Source organism: Equus przewalskii, chromosome 19, assembly GCF_037783145.1.
Source record: "Equus przewalskii isolate Varuska chromosome 19, EquPr2, whole genome shotgun sequence".
Classification (NCBI taxonomy): Eukaryota; Metazoa; Chordata; class Mammalia; order Perissodactyla; family Equidae; genus Equus; species Equus przewalskii.
In genome coordinates, this window is record NC_091849.1 from 33,147,854 (window position 1) to 33,166,930 (window position 19,077).

Below are 19,077 nucleotides of genomic sequence, written 5' to 3' on the forward strand. Positions count from 1 at the left end.
GGAGGTAGAGAGAGATTGAGCACAGAAGGGCAGAGATAACTTTCCAGGGAGACAGAAATATTCCATATCTTGATCAGGAAGTTGTTTACACAGGTGTCTATATCTGTCAAATACTATTGAACTGTACAGCGAAAATGTGTAGCTTTTACTTTATGTAACATATCTCAATAAAGTTGGTTTGTAAAAATAACAATATACAATAATAAATCAGGCAAATAAAAATAAAATTAGAGGTTAGGGTCACAGTTAGCATTCAAAACAGAACATACTAAATAAAATTAAGATGTACATTTTGTGAAGCTTAAAGGCTGTAATTCACAAAGAACAAATAACATTTGTTAATTTCTAAGCATCAAATAGCACAACAGCAACTTAAAGACAAATAAGAGAATATTTAATTTTAATAAGAGAAGATTGTTAGACACCTCAGTCAGTCAAAGACAATAAAGTAGAAACCATAGTAAGGACCTGGAAAATTGAAAGAAATAATCAATAATATAGAGTTTATATATATTTTCAACTCAGTACACCTGTAATAGAGAAAACATCTTCTTTCCATGTGCTCATAAGATATTTATGAAAACCGATCATGTATTAGGTCACAAAGAAAACCTCCATAAATTCCATAAAGCAGAAATAATACAAACAGTATTCTCTGTGTAAACAGTAGAAATTAGAAAATAATAGCAAACAAAAATGAAAAGCCCTAAATTCCCTGCTGCTTAGAAATTTAAGAGCTTCTGAAAAATAATTCTTAGTTCAAAAGCAAAACAGAAAATAAAAAATTTTAATTTTTGCAGAAAATGAAAACATGACATGTGCTGTGATATTTAACTAAAGCAGTGTTTAGTATGAAATTAATAATAGTCTTATATGCATATATCGATAATCAAATTTGCAACTCAAAGGCTGCAAAATGAGTGAGACAGTAAACTGAAAGACAGAGCATAAGAAATTAGTATGAAGCAGATGGCTGTATCATCCTCCCCTGCCCAAACTTCCCGAGTCTGGTCTCTGTGTCTGATCACAAACCTCTCCCTTCAAGGCGCATAATGGACTTAACTATCCTTTCTGCTGAGAGAGGCTCTGGCATTATTTTGAACTCCTTTAAATCTTTTCTTGGTTCTGGAACTGTAGAAAATTTCTTTTGTTACATCCAGTCTTACAGCCCCCAGGAAGAGTTTCACAAAAATGGAATTGCAGAGAAGAAGCTGCTCTTAGTAGAAAATTGTTTTTCCTACACCCTGAGTATGTTCAATACTCCATCTACTTTGCATTAAAGAGGATCCTTAGGCTTCTGCAAAGATATTTTTCTAAACACGAAGAGGACAAGTGCGAAAGAGAACTAGCAGCCTAGACAGCGCCAACAGAACGACCAATATTCCCGCATCTCAAAGGTGAGAACTAATGAATGACTTTCTCAAGTGCACAGGCAGGCAGAAGAGAGAAAATGGGCTGTGTGTGCATTCCCCTGCCTCCTCAGCCTCTCTGTTCAGTGTGTGCTCTAAGCCTTTTCAAGCTCTGCCATCTGTCAGGTGGAAGATTGTCCTTGTATAGACATGGCTATAGATTTTCTTTTTGTAATGCAGTAGTTTTAGAGAAATTCTCCAGGAGGAATAATTTATAATAAATTTCTATAATTTTAAACGTAATTTTATGATATTTCTCTTGTTTGAAGTTTTTTCAAAATTTCCCAATTTCACATATGTGGATTACCTTTCTCTAATATTCTCAGTTATTGAAACACTAGAATTCTACTTGTGTTATCATTTGTATTTTTAAAGTTCTGGTTAAACCACAGTTTAAAATTTTCCAGGTAAAATGCTTTAAAAATATATGTTGACATTTGTTTAAAAATATGTAATTTAAAATAAACAGTTGCTTTTAAAGTTTTTTTTAACTTTTTATTGAGATTATGATAGTTCACAACCTTGTGAAGTTTCAGTTGTACATTATTCTTTGTCAGTCATGTTGTAGTACACCACTTCACCCTTTGTGCCCACCCCCATCCCCTGCTTTTAAAGTTTTTATTTAAGATTATTTTTCATTTGTTTTCCTGTCTAATGCCAAGTTAAGATTTCTGTACGATGAGTGTTCATGATAAGTACATTAGGATTGGAGAGCTCCTGGGAAGAGAACCAATCACCACTGGAGCTGAAGAACATCATCTGTCTCCAGGCAGCCAGTTCTGTAATCTGGTTCAGATGAATTAAGAGCATTGACTCAACTCAACAAGCATTTGTTGATTATATACACATAATCATGGCACAAAGTATTCATCAAATAACATTCAGCTCAGCTGACGAGTTCACTTGAGCAATGGTGAAAGTCGATCCAGACACGGAGGTAATGTTGTGTATTTTTCAGTGGAAAATTATGAGAGAGCAGTTTATTTAAGAGAGTCATTTAAAGCAACTGGTTCATGAACATAGGACTTGGTGGTGGCAAAGAATAGGTAGGAATAATGTTAAATGAAAAACAGAATTATTGTCTTTGCAAGGTCCATCTGTTTCATTAACTTTATCATTGTGACAGGACATGTGACTGGATATCAGTACCCAGGCTTTTGCATCAGAATAACGTGCTTAGTGACCATAACAGGATTACTTACAGTTCTCCAAGTATCTTTGTTTTCATCTGTAAAATGCTGAAAGATTTTTTGTGAGAACAAATCATAGTACCTTATGCATATTGTAATTCAACAGACCTTAGTTCAAACCCCCCTTGAGAAAGCAGTGCTGTGTTTTCAGTGGGGATAAAGTAAATGGTGACAGGAAGGTGAGTGAGTGGAATTCATTTCAAATACGGAGGCACTCCAACTCTCACACACCAAACTCATTTACACACACCTAAAAGCCAGAAGATATTGTAGTAGATTGCAAAAATAGCCACAAGTTCTTTGCAATTCATTCTATCAAGAAATGCAACCTATTAACTCCTTGATTTGAGCTGCTACTGTGACTTGCCTTGACTAACAGAATGTAGGGGAAGTGACGTTGTGAGTCCAAGTTTAGCCTCAAAAGACCCTGTACTTTCTCTCTTGCACTGGGGAGCCTTCCAGCACCTGTGAGTAAGCTTCAGTCAGCCTGCTGGATGATGAATCCACGTGGAGAGAGGCCCAGCAAGCCCAGCTGAACCAGTTGAGGCCGCAGACATGTAAGAGATGCCACTTGAGAACATCTGAGCCCAGCCTAGAATATAAAGACTGCCCAGGTGGGCCTAGAAAAATTTGAAGTCTTTCAGAATCATGAGAAAATAATGAACCATTGTTTGAAATCATTAAGTTTTGGGGTAGATTGTTACATAGAAAAATTTGACCAATGCAATGCTCTTCACAGAAATCTATTTTCCAGCAATTTCTTAGTGCGTATTTTCTTAGCAATTTCTTTCTTCCACAAGCCTGGACTGCCACAAGGAGAAGGTTGGATGAATGAGGGAAAAGTTACAGGTTATCGTTACCATTATCATTATTAATATTTGCCACTACACAGTGGTTAACATTTGGGAATGCTTACTGCGTACCAGGCACTGGACTGTGTTTAAACCTTATAATTTGTACTTGTTTATAATTTTGTGTCATCATATTAACTATTCTGTAATAGTTTTCATTCCATTGTATGGAAAAGGACCCTGAGGATCACATATTTTGAATGATTTGCCCAAGGTGATGAAGCTGATAAAATCAAAAGCAGTATTGAATTCTTATTTATTTGGTTACAAAGTCCATCTTCTTTTTGCTCTGCCACTCTGAACTCTGTTATTACCGTGAAGCACCTTCAACTATTGCAAACTGGTGGAGGACTTGGCCTTCATAGTAAAACCTCACCAAAGCATAATAACTAGGATTGTGTATCAGGGCAAAGTAGTTGATATGACTAAAGAATTTGAAAATAAGCACGTTTTTAGAGACTATTATAAGTGTTAATTAGAACTAACATGCGTTCTGTCTAAATAATTTCTTAGGGGGCTCTTAATGATGTAAGTAATGATGATACATCCTGTTTATATTGACAATTTTAATTATGAAATCAATAACATGTAAATCAGTACTTAAGAAAATTGTGGAACAAAGTAAAATTTAAACTCTAAATTTTGTTGCCACCATTAATTTATAAAAGGGCCTTCCATTTTCCTATTAGACAGGTAACAAATTAGTTTCTGTCAAAATGGTACACCTTTGCTCTGAGTCTAAATTACTAATAATTTTACTTTATATTATAATTATGACCTGAAAACAGAAGCGACTAGAACAAGGATCCTTGTGTGATAGCTGGATGAAGCAGGAAGAGGAGAAAAGGTTACATTGAAGACAGAGAGCTCATCTCCTATTCCTTAGTTGATGACAGTGCCTTGCCGGGACTTTCCCTTCATCCCCCAGGAAATGAGATCTGAGACCAGACATTCAATTTCCCATGCAAGATACAATTCTGATCTGGCATGTGTTTTTACGAATTTTTTTTAACTGTTATATTAATACGTGAAATTCTGGAGCACCATCAAGAAAGATTGTGATCGGGGCTGGCCCCGTGGCCGAGTGGTTAAGTTCGCGCGCTCCGCTGCAGGCGGCCCAGTGTTTCGTTAGTTCGAATCCTGGGCGCGGACATGGCACTGCTCATCAGACCACGCTGAGGCAGCGTCCCACATGCCACAGCTAGAAGAACCCACAACGAAGAATACACAACTATGTACCGGGGGGCTTTGGGGAGAAAAAGGAAAAAATAAAAAATCTTAAAAAAAAAAAAAAAAAAGAAAGATTGTGATCATTTGCCAAAATCTTGAGTAACTCCTGCGAGATACAAGGCAGGAAAGTCTAGATCCAGGAAAAAGCATAGGACCATGGTATTTACTGCACAGAAAGGAGGATACTCTATGGTAAAAGGAGCACCTCTCAAGGGGGACCTCACAAACCCTCTTGGTTCACAGTGGCAGAGGCTAGAAAGAAGGATAAGGCCAACTATAGGATCAAATATCTACATCAGTTATGTTAGGGCACCGGCTTCTGAATCCACAACAGAAAGAGATCCCCTCCGCTGGCAAGGACCCCTGGCTTGCCCTTGTCACATTTCAGTTCCGCCACTTACTAGCTATGTGACCCTGGGCAAATTCCTTCACCTCTCTGAGCTCCAATGTCCTCCTTATAAAATGCGGATGATATTAAAGTATGACAAGTATATTTAAAGAGACCTAGGAATTTTTCGTTCCAAGTATATGCATAATCCTCACAATCACCTAATTAGATACTGCCAATGCCTCTAGCCAAAGACCACCAGGAGCCCACCCATGGATGAACAACTTGGTTTTATTGTTCATTGCAGTGAAGGAGAAAACTCACCATGGGAAATCATGGAGCATCTCCTAAGTCAGGGTTGGAACCAGCCTCTTTGTCTATTGAGAGAACTATTGTAAGGAATTAGTTTACACAATTGTGGGGGTGAAGTAGGCAAGTCCGAGATCCATAGGGCAGGCCATTGTCAGGAACAGCAGGCTGGAACTCCCAGCACAGGCTGAGGTGCAGGCTGCAGAAGAATCTCTTCTTCCTCAGGGAAGCCTCAGCTCTGCTCTTGAGACTTTTCAGCTGATTGGATCTGGCTCACTCAAATTATCTAGGATAACCTCTCCTACTTAAAGTCAACTGATTATTGACCTTAATTGCATCTACAAAATATCTTTGGAGCAGCACCTAGATTAACGTTTGATTGGATAACTGAGGACCATAGTCTAGCCAACACATGAAACTGATCATTATATATTTTAGGGTTTGAGATTGTGTTAGGTGATTTTGAGGATGATTTTAAAAAAGAGGGACTTTGCCCTTAATTGGATTCTGTGAGGAAGTGAGTGATGGGTGGGATAATACTATAACTGGACATCTTAATAATCCTGCCTAGAAGGAAAGAAGACTATACTGAGGCTGAGGCTATAATTGATACAGAAGCAGTAGTCCTTCATTTTATTTAAGAGAAAGATATGCTTGGCCATTTTTGTGGTTTGGACAATGTTCATGTTTTGTTTGTGTTCAGATGTGATTACTGAACGGCCTTGTTTTCTGTCTTGATCCACTGTGGTCACAGTGTGGCCGTCTGATACTGCTGTTCTGTGAAATTGTTTATGTTCAGCAGGAAAACACCAAAACCGAGCTGTGAGTACCAGGCCAGCTCCTGGCATCACCAAGGCCTAATTAATTGCACCAGGAAGCTCCCAGATGCCAGGGCTTTTTCTGTCTCACATTTCTTTACAGTCTCTGTCACTGTGAGGTAAGGCAGAGTGCTGAGGAACTGAGGGCCATCTAACAGGGACACGGTGACTGATTCAAAATGGAGCCCCCTTAATTTGCGGCTTCCATAACATCCAGAAAATTGATTCTTCTGAAAAAATGAGTCTCCCTCTGATGACTGCCTTTGACTTTAGCCCAATCCCTAGTCCTCTGCAAATATCTGGAATTTTGATGTGGCAGGAGAAAGAATATAAAAAGATCCAGTAGATCAAGAGAAGAAAAACAATATTCTGAGTCACAGCAATTCCTCTCATTCCAACCTCAACGTTTGACTTGACATTCTTTAATTTAAAAAATAAAAATCATAGAATGAGGCAGCTAGAGCTTTCTCTAATATAATCAATGTCTCCAAATTTCCTTTCAATGTAGACAGGTGGCAGCAAAATACAAAGCATAAAGAATACTCATGGCAGGGAAAAAATTCAGATGAAAGATCATGCAGTTACTGTAGGCAGCACTACATGACATTATAACTCCTTTCATTGCCCTGGGTACAAATATTGAAGCTTTTGAGAGCATGAGAAGAAGAACTTACTCAACTGGATTTATATAAATAGAAAAGGCAATGGTATTCCTTGGCTACCTCCAGAGGAGATGCCCTAGTTAGGCAGAGTCAACTCAAAATTTAGAGAATTCTATATGTGTTATGGAAACAAAAAGAAAGACAGCTAACCCACATATGGATGCCAGGGAAAGCAAGGGGATGGGGACTGCCAGGGAGGGAGATCAACTTGGGAGAATTCTTGGAGGTTGTAACCCAGAAAATCCTGAAGGACACCCTGTTGGTAATGACCTCATCTATCCATGAGGCTGCTCAGAAATTCCCACCCCTCTAGTCTCCAGCAGGCATACACACATGTGAGAAGATTCTGATTTAATACCCTCCCTCCTTTCATAGAAAATTCCCTCAGGTCCTCTCTGAGCTGAGGCTACATCAGAACCAGGGGATTTCCCAATCCTTTCCAGGCCTCTTAGTACAAAGTCTTCAACTGGCAACTGAAGTGTCATCATAGCGGATTTTTCTGATTGGCCAGAACCTGATCTGGTAGGGTTTAGTTTGGGTGTCTTTAGAGTTCCTTCTCAGCTCAGTCCTCTCCGTGGCTGTCCAACTCAGAACAGCACCTGCTGAGACCACCCTGAGAAGACAATGATCCTAAACAGAGCTCTGATTCTGGGGGCCCTCACCCTGACCACCATGATGAGTGCCTGTGGAGGTGAAGACATTGTGGGTGAGTGCATAGTTGAGGGATGTGGAGACTGGACTTGGGGAATAGGGAATTAGAACAGGAACAAAAGGATAGATATTGGCACAGAAATAGTAGAGAGTCTTCAAAGGCGTTCTCAATATTGAGCAGATTTAAAAACTATGCTTCTTCTTCCTTCAGGAAACTAGAGTCCCAAGCCACTCTGTTTCCTGCCTGTGCTGTTGCAGAGTTCACCAAGGCATTATTCTGTTCCTGTTACTGGATCCAGTGAATATAGGCTGGAAGGTCCCATGGCATTCATTCATGATTGCCTCAAAGACTAGGGATGTTTTCACACGTGGATGTTTTGCTACTAAAATTTTGTGAACTATTTGCTCCCAAACTTCTCTGAACAACTTTTGAAGTTCTTATATATTTCTCCTATGCTTTATCTTGGGGTAAATAGTTCCATAAATTACAGATATAAAGAAAGATGACCTTTTCTTTGTCTCAGATTTACCTACATTTCCATGCTGGGAACTGCCACAGGTCGGGAGTGGGTAAATGAGCCCAGCTGAATGCCTTTAGACAAGTCATTTTACCCCATAATCCTCATTTTATCTCAGTTACCTCAAATATGTTACCTCACAAATAATCAAATACAATAGGTATGTAGATATGCTTTCTAAATAATGGAGGCATATAAATGTCAATGATTATTCTTATTTTTTATTATTACTACTACAGCTGTAGCTTCATTTTTTTCTTTAATCAAGTAAATATCTTTATTTTTATTTTAAAAGTGAAAACGTTATGATTAAAAACTTGGTGAATTAAATTACATTATTCTCAAATCCTCAGCCCAAATTGCCTATCTTACACTTCATCTAATGGAGACCTATCAGAGGAAAACTGGGCAAGAACAGGGTAATTATTTGGTCCCTTAGGCCCCGCTACCTCTTGGTGTCCACCTCTTTCCAGGCTCTCTTCATACATTCCTTTACCCTCCTTTCCTTCCGGGATCCATCCCTGGCTCTTTGCCCCGTTGTTTTATAGACATGAAGAGTGAGTTTGTAAAAGTCAAAGTACAAAAGCCAAATAGTTAAAAGGGGAAGTGAAATGGAAGTTACTTTAATTTTCAGCAACTTTATTAACCATGGCTGCTCCCATTCTAATGGTAGTGGAAGTTTCATCTGCTTCTCCAGAGCGCTTCCAAATTTTCTTTCTTCAGTGTCAGACCATAGTGCCGTGCTTGAGCTCGACTTACACTTGAGGAACAGGGGCATTGTGCCAAGGGCCTGTGATACTTGTAGGGCTCCATGAATATGTTTTAATTTCTTTTAAAATTAAAGGAAAAATGAACTTTTAGAATGGAAGAAAATATTTTAATTTTTAATCCAGCCTGAATTATATTTGTCTTCATACCAATACAGTCATAAAATACAATTTTTAATGTTTTTATGGAAGAAGGAGTCCACAAAAGCAACAGTGCTTAGGGCTCACAAGTCATCAGGCAGCTCTGATCACCACTGATTCTGACCATCATATCGCTCTGCTACCTCTGTGTCTGTTGGTCTTCCCCCAAATCTCTGTGATTCTCAAGAATAGCAATTGATATTCAATACCCATTTTTGTGCACATAGCAAGCTGTTTTGGGGATTCAAAAAATGTTGTCTGTCCCCTGGAGGGTGCACAGATTAGTGATGGAAAGAACATGGTGCAGGAAAGCAGAAGGACCATTGCTGAGCAGGACAGTGGACTCAGTTGAGGCTAAAACTATAAAAGTGAATTGGGTCCCAGTTGGCCATCATCAGTGTGATGTTCTTCATCAACTGTAAGCAGCCCAGGACAAGTACCAGATGAAAAGAATAATCACATATATTCACGTCTGAAAAAGGAGTCAAGAAGATTCATTGCAAGGACAAGGAGGCTTTGTTGGACAGCCTTTTAGGTGATCAACTGAGGGAGCCATGCTGGGTAGGCAAGAGAGTGAACTTGGTGAGGAATAAAGAAATGTGGAGAGCAGAACACTCGGATGAAAGGGTTGGAGGTCATAAACGTGATCAAAAACATATTTAATAAGAGAACTTAGCTAAAATGTTGGTAACTAAGTAGGAACTTCAAGAATGAGCTGGATTTGCCTGGGAAATCCTAAAAGATAATTTCATTTCAGGGAGAAAAACAGACCCCTGTAAAGATCAAGGACCATGAAAGGATAATATAGTTTGGTTTGATTGGCAGATGAGGTAGCTGTATAAGATGCTGGACTATAAGGCTATTGATTTTCCCACCACAGAACTTGCCACAGTATATGATATATGGTCCTTTACTCACCTGACTCTCCCACTGTTCAATAAGCTCCTCGAGGGCAGAGACCATGCCTGGTTGGTGTTTGACTCCCTGCTCCTCACGATGTCAGAGGAATAACAGAAATTGAAAATCTAATAAAACTTCCATTTTTTTTCTTTTGGAAGGAATCAGGTGCTCTCCTTTAATGATCATTACTATTAAACAAAACTTTGACCTTAAAAGCATTGTTTATTTTTTATATATTTTGTAATGTTACTGTCATTGTCATAATCATTCTTATACCCTATAACAGAGCAAACTCTTTTAAAATAATAAGATCCTGTGTGCCTTTTCTCGGTTAAAAAAAAAAAAAGAAAAAGAAAAAAAAGAAAGAAAAAGAAAATGAGGACAGAATTGCTGTGTAGTAAATATTCTGCTCTGAGGAGAGTTCTGAGAGGAGAACAACTATGATGAACGTGTTGTTAACTGATGAAAAAATTAAGTGAGAGATAAAACTTATGATGTAGAAGGAAGTAAACTGAATCTCTGGGGAAGAAAGCTAATACAATGATAGTTAATTCACTTCTTCTTTCATCCCATTGCAAGCTGTATTGTAAGCCGAGAGCATGCCAGGCACTGAGCTAGGCACACAGGGAATAGAATTAGCACGGCCTGTGAAATTCCGCCTTCCTAGAGCGTACGTTATATGAAAAGACAAACTGGATTCTAAGTGGACAGCTACCAACACTGAGGGGGAAGGAATCAGGTGCTGGGAATTTTGCCTAGAGACAGCCAAAGATGAAGCCTACAATATTTGAAAGTCGATTTCTTCTGTCACTTTGTTTAATAAGGTTCTTTTCTCTCCCTCTGTTTTCCACCGTCCTGCTCCTCACTTTCACTCATCAGCTGACCACTTTGCCTCCTACGGCACAAGTGTCTACCAGTCTTATGGTGATTTTGGTCAGTACACCCACGAATTTGATGGAGATGAGAAGTTCCATGTGGACCTGGAGAAGAAGGAGACTGTGTGGCGGCTGCCTGAGTTTGGCGAGTTTATAAGTTTTGACCCACAGGGTGCGACTGCAGAGACAGTGGCTACGACAAAATACAACTTGGACAGTCTTGATTAAACGTCTCCAACTCTACTGCTGCTACCAATGGTACGTGTCCACCATTCTGCCTGTCTTTATTGAATCTATCCCTTCATACCAGCCTCACTCCCTTCTTCCCTAGGGATAGATACTCATCCTTCAATATTCTATAAAATTATCTCCTTTCCAAAGAGTCCTCAGATCTTTTAGTAATTACTGAACCCTCATCCTCTCCCGTCTCAAAAATCACATATTTCTGTTTAATACAAGGATCCTTACCCCCTAACACAATCCTTGAATCCTTCAAAGAGGGATCCCGTAGACCTCCTACCTTAGCAAGCACGCCCACAGAGAGAAGGGCACAGGGATAAAGTGCAGGCAATGTATATTGTTTCCCAAGCAGAAGGGAAAGAATAACTCTTCTTTTCCCAGGGCAAAGCTATTCACAATTCGTAACAGTGCTATTTTCTCACCATAGAGGTTCCTGAGGTGACTGTGTTTCCCAAGTCTCCTGTGGTGCTGGGTCAGCCCAACACCCTCATCTGTCTTGTGGACAACATCTTCCCTCCTGTGATCAATGTCACATGGTTGAGGAATGGGCACTCAGTCACTGAAGGTGTTTTTGAGATGAGTTTCCTCCCCAAGACTGATGATTCCTTCCTGAAGATCAGTTACCTCACCTTTCTCCCTTCTGCTGACGATATTTATGACTGCAAGGTGGAGCACTGGGGGCTGGATGAGCCACTTCTGAAACACTGGGGTATGTATGAGTTCCACTCCTTTTGGAACTGTCTTTTCTCTGTCAAATTCAGAACATTCTGTCTTTTAGCTCCTAAATCTCATGGCCCAAACCTTGTTTTCCATGCTTCAAAGATTCCTAATTATAGACTTCTCTCTCCCACCTAAACTTTTTGCCCTAAGTCTTTGCAGAACCAAACCCCAGCCCACTCCATCCCACGTACCATGCACAGGAATACTCTGTATTCTCACCTCCACAACTTCACTTTCACAGAACCTGAGATTCCAACTCCAATGTCAGAGCTGACAGAGACTGTGGTCTGTGCCCTGGGGTTGGCTGTTGGCTTTGTGGGCATCGTGGTGGGCACCTTCCTCATCATCCGAGGCCCTACGCTCAGGCGGTGCCTTAAGACGCCAAGGATGCTTGTGAGTTGCATCATAGAAGGGAAGGTAAGGATTCATATTTGTCAGAACTGGGAGCTGGAGACACAATACAGGAGGAAGGAAAGTGGGAGGAGATTATGAACACAAATGTGGTTGAAAAGTAGGAGAATTGGGAAAGGGCTTGATGATGGCACAGGAGCACTATAGGATCCGTCAACCTCATGTCCGTCCTATTGCAGGCACATTGCCCATCTACAAGAGCAGAAGAGTGGATGTGCTAGATGACCTCGCACTATTTACTGGCCCAGTTCATCATACTCCTTCTCTTCTTCATCGTTTTTCCTCTAACCTTTTCCCTGGGACTTAAGGTGCTGTATCTCCTAAGAGCTCTTATACTCTTCAGAATTCTCCCCCTGACTGCCTGATTATTTTTTCTCTTCTCACTTGTTACCTACTATGGGATGCCTGGGATATTCCACCTAGTTACCTAATCCCTAGGGACCCTGATCCAATGTCTCCATGGAAGCAATAAATTCTCCTTTATGAGATCTTTTATTAAAATTTTTCCTGTATTTCATCTCAGGGCTGACTAGAACCATGGTCCCTTATGCTCCAGGCTCATTTAATGTCATTTTTCATTTTCCCGATCATGTTTCATGCCCCGTAACCGAAGTGCATCCAAGTATAAACTGATAATATTTTGATATCTTAGCTAAGGTTAATATTTCTCTCTTCCTTGTGTTCCCACCCTTGGCCACTCCAACTCCCCCAACCCCCGCCCCCCAGTTCAGGCATCAGTGAAGGTAACACATGCCTTAAGCCTTTAGTGTTCATTTGTTATAGCAGAAATATAAAAAACAAGAAACAAGTCTGTATTCATTTTAATATAGCTTTTAAAAGTTATAACAGACAAATAAGTTAGGGGAAAGGAATTTTGAACCTCAAAAGTACCAAAAGTCAAAATTTTTGTACTGAAGTAAAAATTTGTTCACAAAAGTTTAAATTTGTGAAAAACAAATGATGATAGTAGAAGCTTTCTTCTCCCCTGCCTCACTCTTGAGGAGGTAAGAATTCTCCAGGCAGGAAAAGAAATGAAAGTCAGTTAGAAGAGCATTAGAATAGGACAATAATGCAGGTATCTGAGAAGGACCAATACTTTGTCCTTACTTAGGGTTAGTAACAATGGAAAAATGAATAAAGGTAAAAACCACAGACAAATTTAGTGTCCCTAGAACAAGGGTTTACCTCACTTCTTAGAAGAAGCCCTGCTAGATAACCACAGAGATTTTCCTGTGCCACCATGGAACGTCAGGGACAGTAGAATGAATGTAGCTGCAGGATGTTTCTAGGCAGAAAGCCTAACTCAGGCTCACAGAATCCCTATGTGCCCTGGGAAACAGTCAAACACCCTGTATGCCCAGCCCCCTGTCCCTCACCTTCCTGGCTAAGGAAGGCAGGAGCCCGTGAGAGACAAATCCCAGGAGGGACAACATTGTTGAGACAATGTAGCAGCAGCTATGGTGCTGCATCCTCCTTTATATTCACTGTCTCCTACTGGAAACTCTTGCAGAGGAAATGGATCAACAGATGGGACTCTCTGGCTCTCCTGAGTGTGTCCAAGACCACACTCTTGAGAGTATGTGTGACTTGACTTGGAGTCATTTTGTCCTTTGAAATTGTTTTAGGAACTTTGCCTCATTCTTTCCACTCTGCAAATACTGTGTCCATACACTGCATCTAGGATGGCATAATTTAATGTAAGAAGCTAATCCTGCCCATGCCATCCGCATCAGTGAGCTAAAAATATAATTAGGGAAAAAAGACAAAATATTAACACATAACTGGTATAGATAATTTGATGTGAAGAAATCTATATCCCAATCCTGGACTCAGTCGTTTATAGCTGGTATTTTAAACTTTATAACACTGGCTAAAGTATTCAACATTTATGAGCTGCATTTTTCTCATCTATAACGTGAGAGTGATAATACTTTCCTTGAAGATACACTGACAGATTTTTAATAATCTCATTATATAGTCAGTGCCTTATAGACAGTATACAAATACATAAGAAAACATTGCTAGATACATCCATAATTAATTTACTTAAAAGAATGAATCATATTATAAAAAAGTCAATTCTGTTTTTCTGAGCCCTTTAAGGATTTAGGAGATTCAAACGAAGAGCTATGGATGAATTTCTTTTCATATGTCAATTGGAGAATTTTTTTCCACTCTAGAGTGAGAGGGGCTGAGATTTAGTTAGGCTGAGAAAATAGATACAGCATAGTGGTCAGTGACATATCATTGGTGAAGAGGTTGCTAAGAGAACTCTTAGGGCAAGAATTTGCAATATATATCTTTAGTGTTTTTTTTTTTTTGAGGAAGAGTAGCCCTGAGCTAACTGCTGCCAATCCTCCTGTTTTTGCTGAGGAAGGTTGGCCCTGAGCTAACATCCATGCCCATCTTCCTCCACTTTATATATGGGACGCCTACGACAGCATGGCTTGCCAAGTGGTGCCATGTCTGCACCCAGGATCCGAACCGGTGAACCCCGGGCCACCAAAGTGGAACATATGCACTTAACCGATGCGCCACCAGCTGGGCCCTATATCTTTAGTTTTTAATCTCTAATAAAATACATGTCTCCTCCATATGGCTCCTAAATTTTTAGTCAAGCTATGTTATATGCAACAGATCTTTATGCATGTCTAGTCTGGGGAGGAAATAGAGAAGATTCAAAGAGAAAAAGGTATGATGTAAAAGTAAGAAAATAATTAAAAATGCAAACTGGGAATTAGTAAGTGCAGGAAATCTGAACCAGAGATGATCATTAAAATGAAGGTAACAGAGCACAGAGGATTTTTAGGGCAGTGAAACTATTCTGTATGATACTTTAACAGTGCATACATCATTACACATTTGTTTAAACCCATAGAATGCACAACACCAAGAGCAAACCCTAATGTTATCTATAGACTTTGGGTGGTAATGATGTGTTAATGTAGGTTCATCAATTGTAACAAATGTACCACTCTTGTGGAGAATTTTGATAATGGGGGAGGCTCTGCATGATGAGGACAGGGGGATATGGAAAATATTTTTACCTTCTGTTCAATTTTGCTGTGAACCTAAAATTGTTCTTTAATAAAGTGTATTAAAAAAAGAAAGCAAAAGATCAACTATTATGATCCTGAATGTATAAAATATAAATTTTAGTATAAAAAAAAGTAAGTCACCTGAAAATGCACAAATGTGCTGAGAAGAGTTTTCAACAATAGTATTTCAAATAAATCTCAATGATTTCATGGGGTAAGACTCCAGCATTTTGGAGGTGGGGTGTGTGTGTGTGTATGTGTGTGTGTTCAGGTGCATGTGTGTATGTGTTTGTACATATGTATATATGTATATTAGTTATTGTCACGTAAAGCTTATATTGAATGGCATTATGACTAGTGTCCTAGAAATATACAAATGCTGCCCTATTCAGACTTCTTCCCCATGAAGTACCAAGGAAAGCAAATTTAATAATCATTGCATTTTATTAAAGGACTCATTCATAAAGTGTCCTCATAATTTTAAAACATCAGAATTAAAATTAATTCTAAAAAGAAGAGCAATCATTTCTTTTTAATAAATGGGAAAAAAAGTTTTGTTTTAGAATCCCAAATGAAAAGATATTGTGTCTATAAAAGTAATAATAGGGGATGACAAAAGTGAAAAATTTAAGAGAAAGTTTGGAAAATTAAGAAAATATCTGTGAAATGAAAACAGAAGACAAAGAAATGTAATATAAGGGCCGGCTCCATGGCCGAGTGGTTAAGTTCACATGCTCTACTTTGGCAGCCCAGGGATTTGCCAGTTCACAACCTGGGTGCAGTCATGGCACTGCCCATTGGGCCATGTTGAGGTGACATCCCACATGCTACAACTAGAAGGACCCACAACTAAAATATACAGCCTTGTTCTGGGGGAATTTTGGGAGAAAAAGAAAAAGTAAAAAGAAGATTGGCAACAGTTGTTAGCTCAGATGCCAAGCTTTAAAAAACAAACAACAACAACAAGAAGTGTAATATATTGTAGAAAAGATAAGACACAGAGAATAGACCCAGGAAGTCCAACATCAAGTAAGAGAGCTAAAGAGAGAAAAAGAGAAATGAAAAAGAAGATTACCAAAACAAATCATAAGAGAAAATTTCCCAGATATAATAGACCTAATTCTTTACACATAATGGGGTTTTCAGATATTTAGCAAAATTAATGAAAAAAAGATTCATCACTAAATACATCATTTTAAAAATTTGAGAACCTCAAGAGTTAAAGGAAAAGCATAAATTATCCCAGTGGGAGAAAACAAAATAAAACAACCTGACAACAGACTAAAAGTCAGACTGCCAGATACTTCTATCATTAAGATAATAAGGAAGGCCCTCAAGTTCTAAAGGAAAACTATTTTCTATTAATAAATGTATACCTTTTGAAAATCACAATAAGGCACAAAGAATGAACAAAAATACTGTTAAACAAGAAAGAATCTAAAATTTACCTACCACGCATAATTTTATTGGAAGTCAGTTAAGGATATGACTTAGTAAAGTGAGGTTGTAAATCAGGAAATAGAAATGCACTTGGGGAATGACATCAGCAACATGGCCGAATAAGACCATCTCTCCTTCATATCCCACTCTTAACAACTGGCGTTTATCCACGGGCAAAACTGCCTTTGTGGAAGTTTTAAGACCCAGCACCATACACTAAGGGACTCGGGAGGAGTCTCACCAACCTATGCATCTGGTAACAGGCTTACAGACTTCACTTCAAGCTAGGGACCCTGTAATGGCCTGTGAACTGGCTTTAGCCCCTCTGAGCCTGGTCCAGGAGCCCCTGGAGAACACTGTTTTAGACAATCACCCACAGACAAGAGAGCCTTTGTGGAAGTCCAGGTTTCCAGCAGAGAAGTTCCAGCATACCACTGAAGCAAAGAAAGACAAGGTTGGATGCACAGGAGAGGGGAAGAGGAACAGTTTGACTTTACCTGCATCAGCACTCCTCCAAAAGGTGGCACAACTCAGTGCCAAGAGAGACTTTCTCAACCTGTGATCTCTCCCATGGGGAATGTAAGAGAGTGTGAGTGAGTGCCTGGCCTCCACAGCTGTGCAAGTTGCTGCGAAAGAGGACCATATCTCTCTCACTCCATCCAGAGTAGAGAGTCATGAGTTGCATTGCATTACCGAGGGTGGGAAAAGGCTGGGAGAGCAGCAGATAGGACTCTTGGAGGATATTTAAGGGGCACAGATCCTAATAACTGTGTCATGGACTCCACCAAGAAGTCTACGCTTGAGCCACCAGGGATCCCTCACCAGTGGGTCCCACCAAATGGACCACAGGCTCCCCCAACACTCCGTGAATCTTACCCACACATCCTCAAGCTGTGGTCAACTCTCTCTGCACTCTAACCAATGGCAGCAAGAACGAGCTTAGGCAAACAACTAGTAAGTAGTGCAGAAAGATAGCCAAAATCTGCAGGCCAACGAGAGAACACAAACTTAAGCTTTAGCTCTACCCTTGCAAAAGCAGAAGGGAGACTGTCAGCACCCAGCCCAGGATGCTGCAAGATCTAGACAAAGCATACAAGCTTAAGAATTCTTCCACAGGAAGGACCAAGAAGTGTGGTGCAGGCATATGCATAGAAGGTCTGAAAAAGCCTCATGTCCCTAGCAAGACTGGTGAAAGATATTTCCATATTTAAGTCAGTTAATAATGACTGGAGATAACTGCTACTTTAAACGCAAAGACAGTAATGCAGGACCTAAAGGAACATTAAAAATCAGGAAACATGACACCACCAGAGGATCAAAATAACCTCCCAGTAACTGGGGCCAAGGCATCGAGATCTGTGATTTACCCAATAGAGAATTCAAAATAGCTATTTTAAGGAAGCTCAAATAGAACACAGAAAACAATTCAATGGAATCAAGAAAACAATACATGAACAAAAGGAGTTTAATGGAGAAATATAAATCACAAAAAAGGACCAAACAGAAATTCTGGAGATGAAAAATACAATAAGAGAAATGAAAAAAATGCAATAGAGAGCATCAACAGCAGACAGGGTCAAGTAGAAGAAAGAAATTATGAATTAGGAGATAGGAACTTTGAAACTATCCAGTCAAGGCAGAAAAAGAAAAACAAATGAAAAGCAGTGAGAAAACCTAGGTGTCTATGGAATATCATCAAAAGTAACACTCTGAGGGGCCAGATCAGTGGCACTGTGGTTAAGTTCGCACATTCCGCTTTGGAGGCCTGGGGTTCACTGGTTCAGATCCTAGCTGTGGACCTATGTACTGCTTGTCAAGCCTTGCTGTGATAGGTGTCCCACATATAAAGTTGAGAAAGATGGGAACAGATGTTAGTTCAGGGCCAGTCTTCCTCAGCAAGAAAGAAGAGGATTGCCAGCAGATGTTAGTTCAGGGCTAATCTTCCTCAAAAAAAACACAAAAAACCTAACACTCTGGATGACTAGAGTGCCAGAATCAGAAGGGGACACAAAACTTATTTAAAGAAACAATGGCTGAGAATTTCCCTATTCTGGGATGAGATTTGGATATCAAAGTTTGTGAAGCTATAGGTCAAGAAATAAACCCAATTTAGAGATCTTCTCTAAGACCCATTATAATAAAACAGTAAAAAATCAAAGACAAAGAAATAATTTTAAAAGCCTCAATAGTAAAGAAGCTTGTAATTCTTAAGGCAATCCCCATAAGGCTATCAGCAGATTTCTCAACATATATTTTATAAGTCAGGGGAGAGGGGGTGATATAATCAAAATTACTGAAAGAAAAAACTGCCAACCAAGAATACTGTAGCTGACAAAGTTATCCTTCACAAGTGAAGGAGAAATAGAGTTTCCCAGACAAACAAAATCTGAGAGAGTTCATCACCACTAGACCTGCTTTGCAAGAAATGCTGAAATGAGTTCTTCAACCTGAAAAGAAAGGACACTAATTAATAACACAAAAACAGATGAAAATATAAACACACTGGTATAGGTGAGTATATAGTCAAATTCAGAATACTCTGATAACTGTAATATGGTGATGTATTAACCACTTAAACG

General features: G+C 39.4%; 1 long non-coding RNA gene and 1 pseudogene across 1 annotated transcript; one reads left to right on the top strand and one right to left on the bottom strand.

Moving 5' to 3' along the window:
- Positions 1–1,418: 1,418 nt before the first annotated feature.
- Positions 1,419–10,659, bottom strand: LOC139077485 (uncharacterized). Its single transcript, XR_011530052.1, has 3 exons — positions 9,793–10,659; positions 5,333–5,397; positions 1,419–2,195 (listed from the first exon to the last, which is right to left on the bottom strand). It is a non-coding gene; the product is annotated as an uncharacterized lncRNA (long non-coding RNA).
- On the top strand, positions 7,341–15,130 carry LOC103544948 (HLA class II histocompatibility antigen, DQ alpha 2 chain-like; annotated as a pseudogene).
- The last annotated feature ends 3,947 nt before the right edge of the window (positions 15,131–19,077 follow it).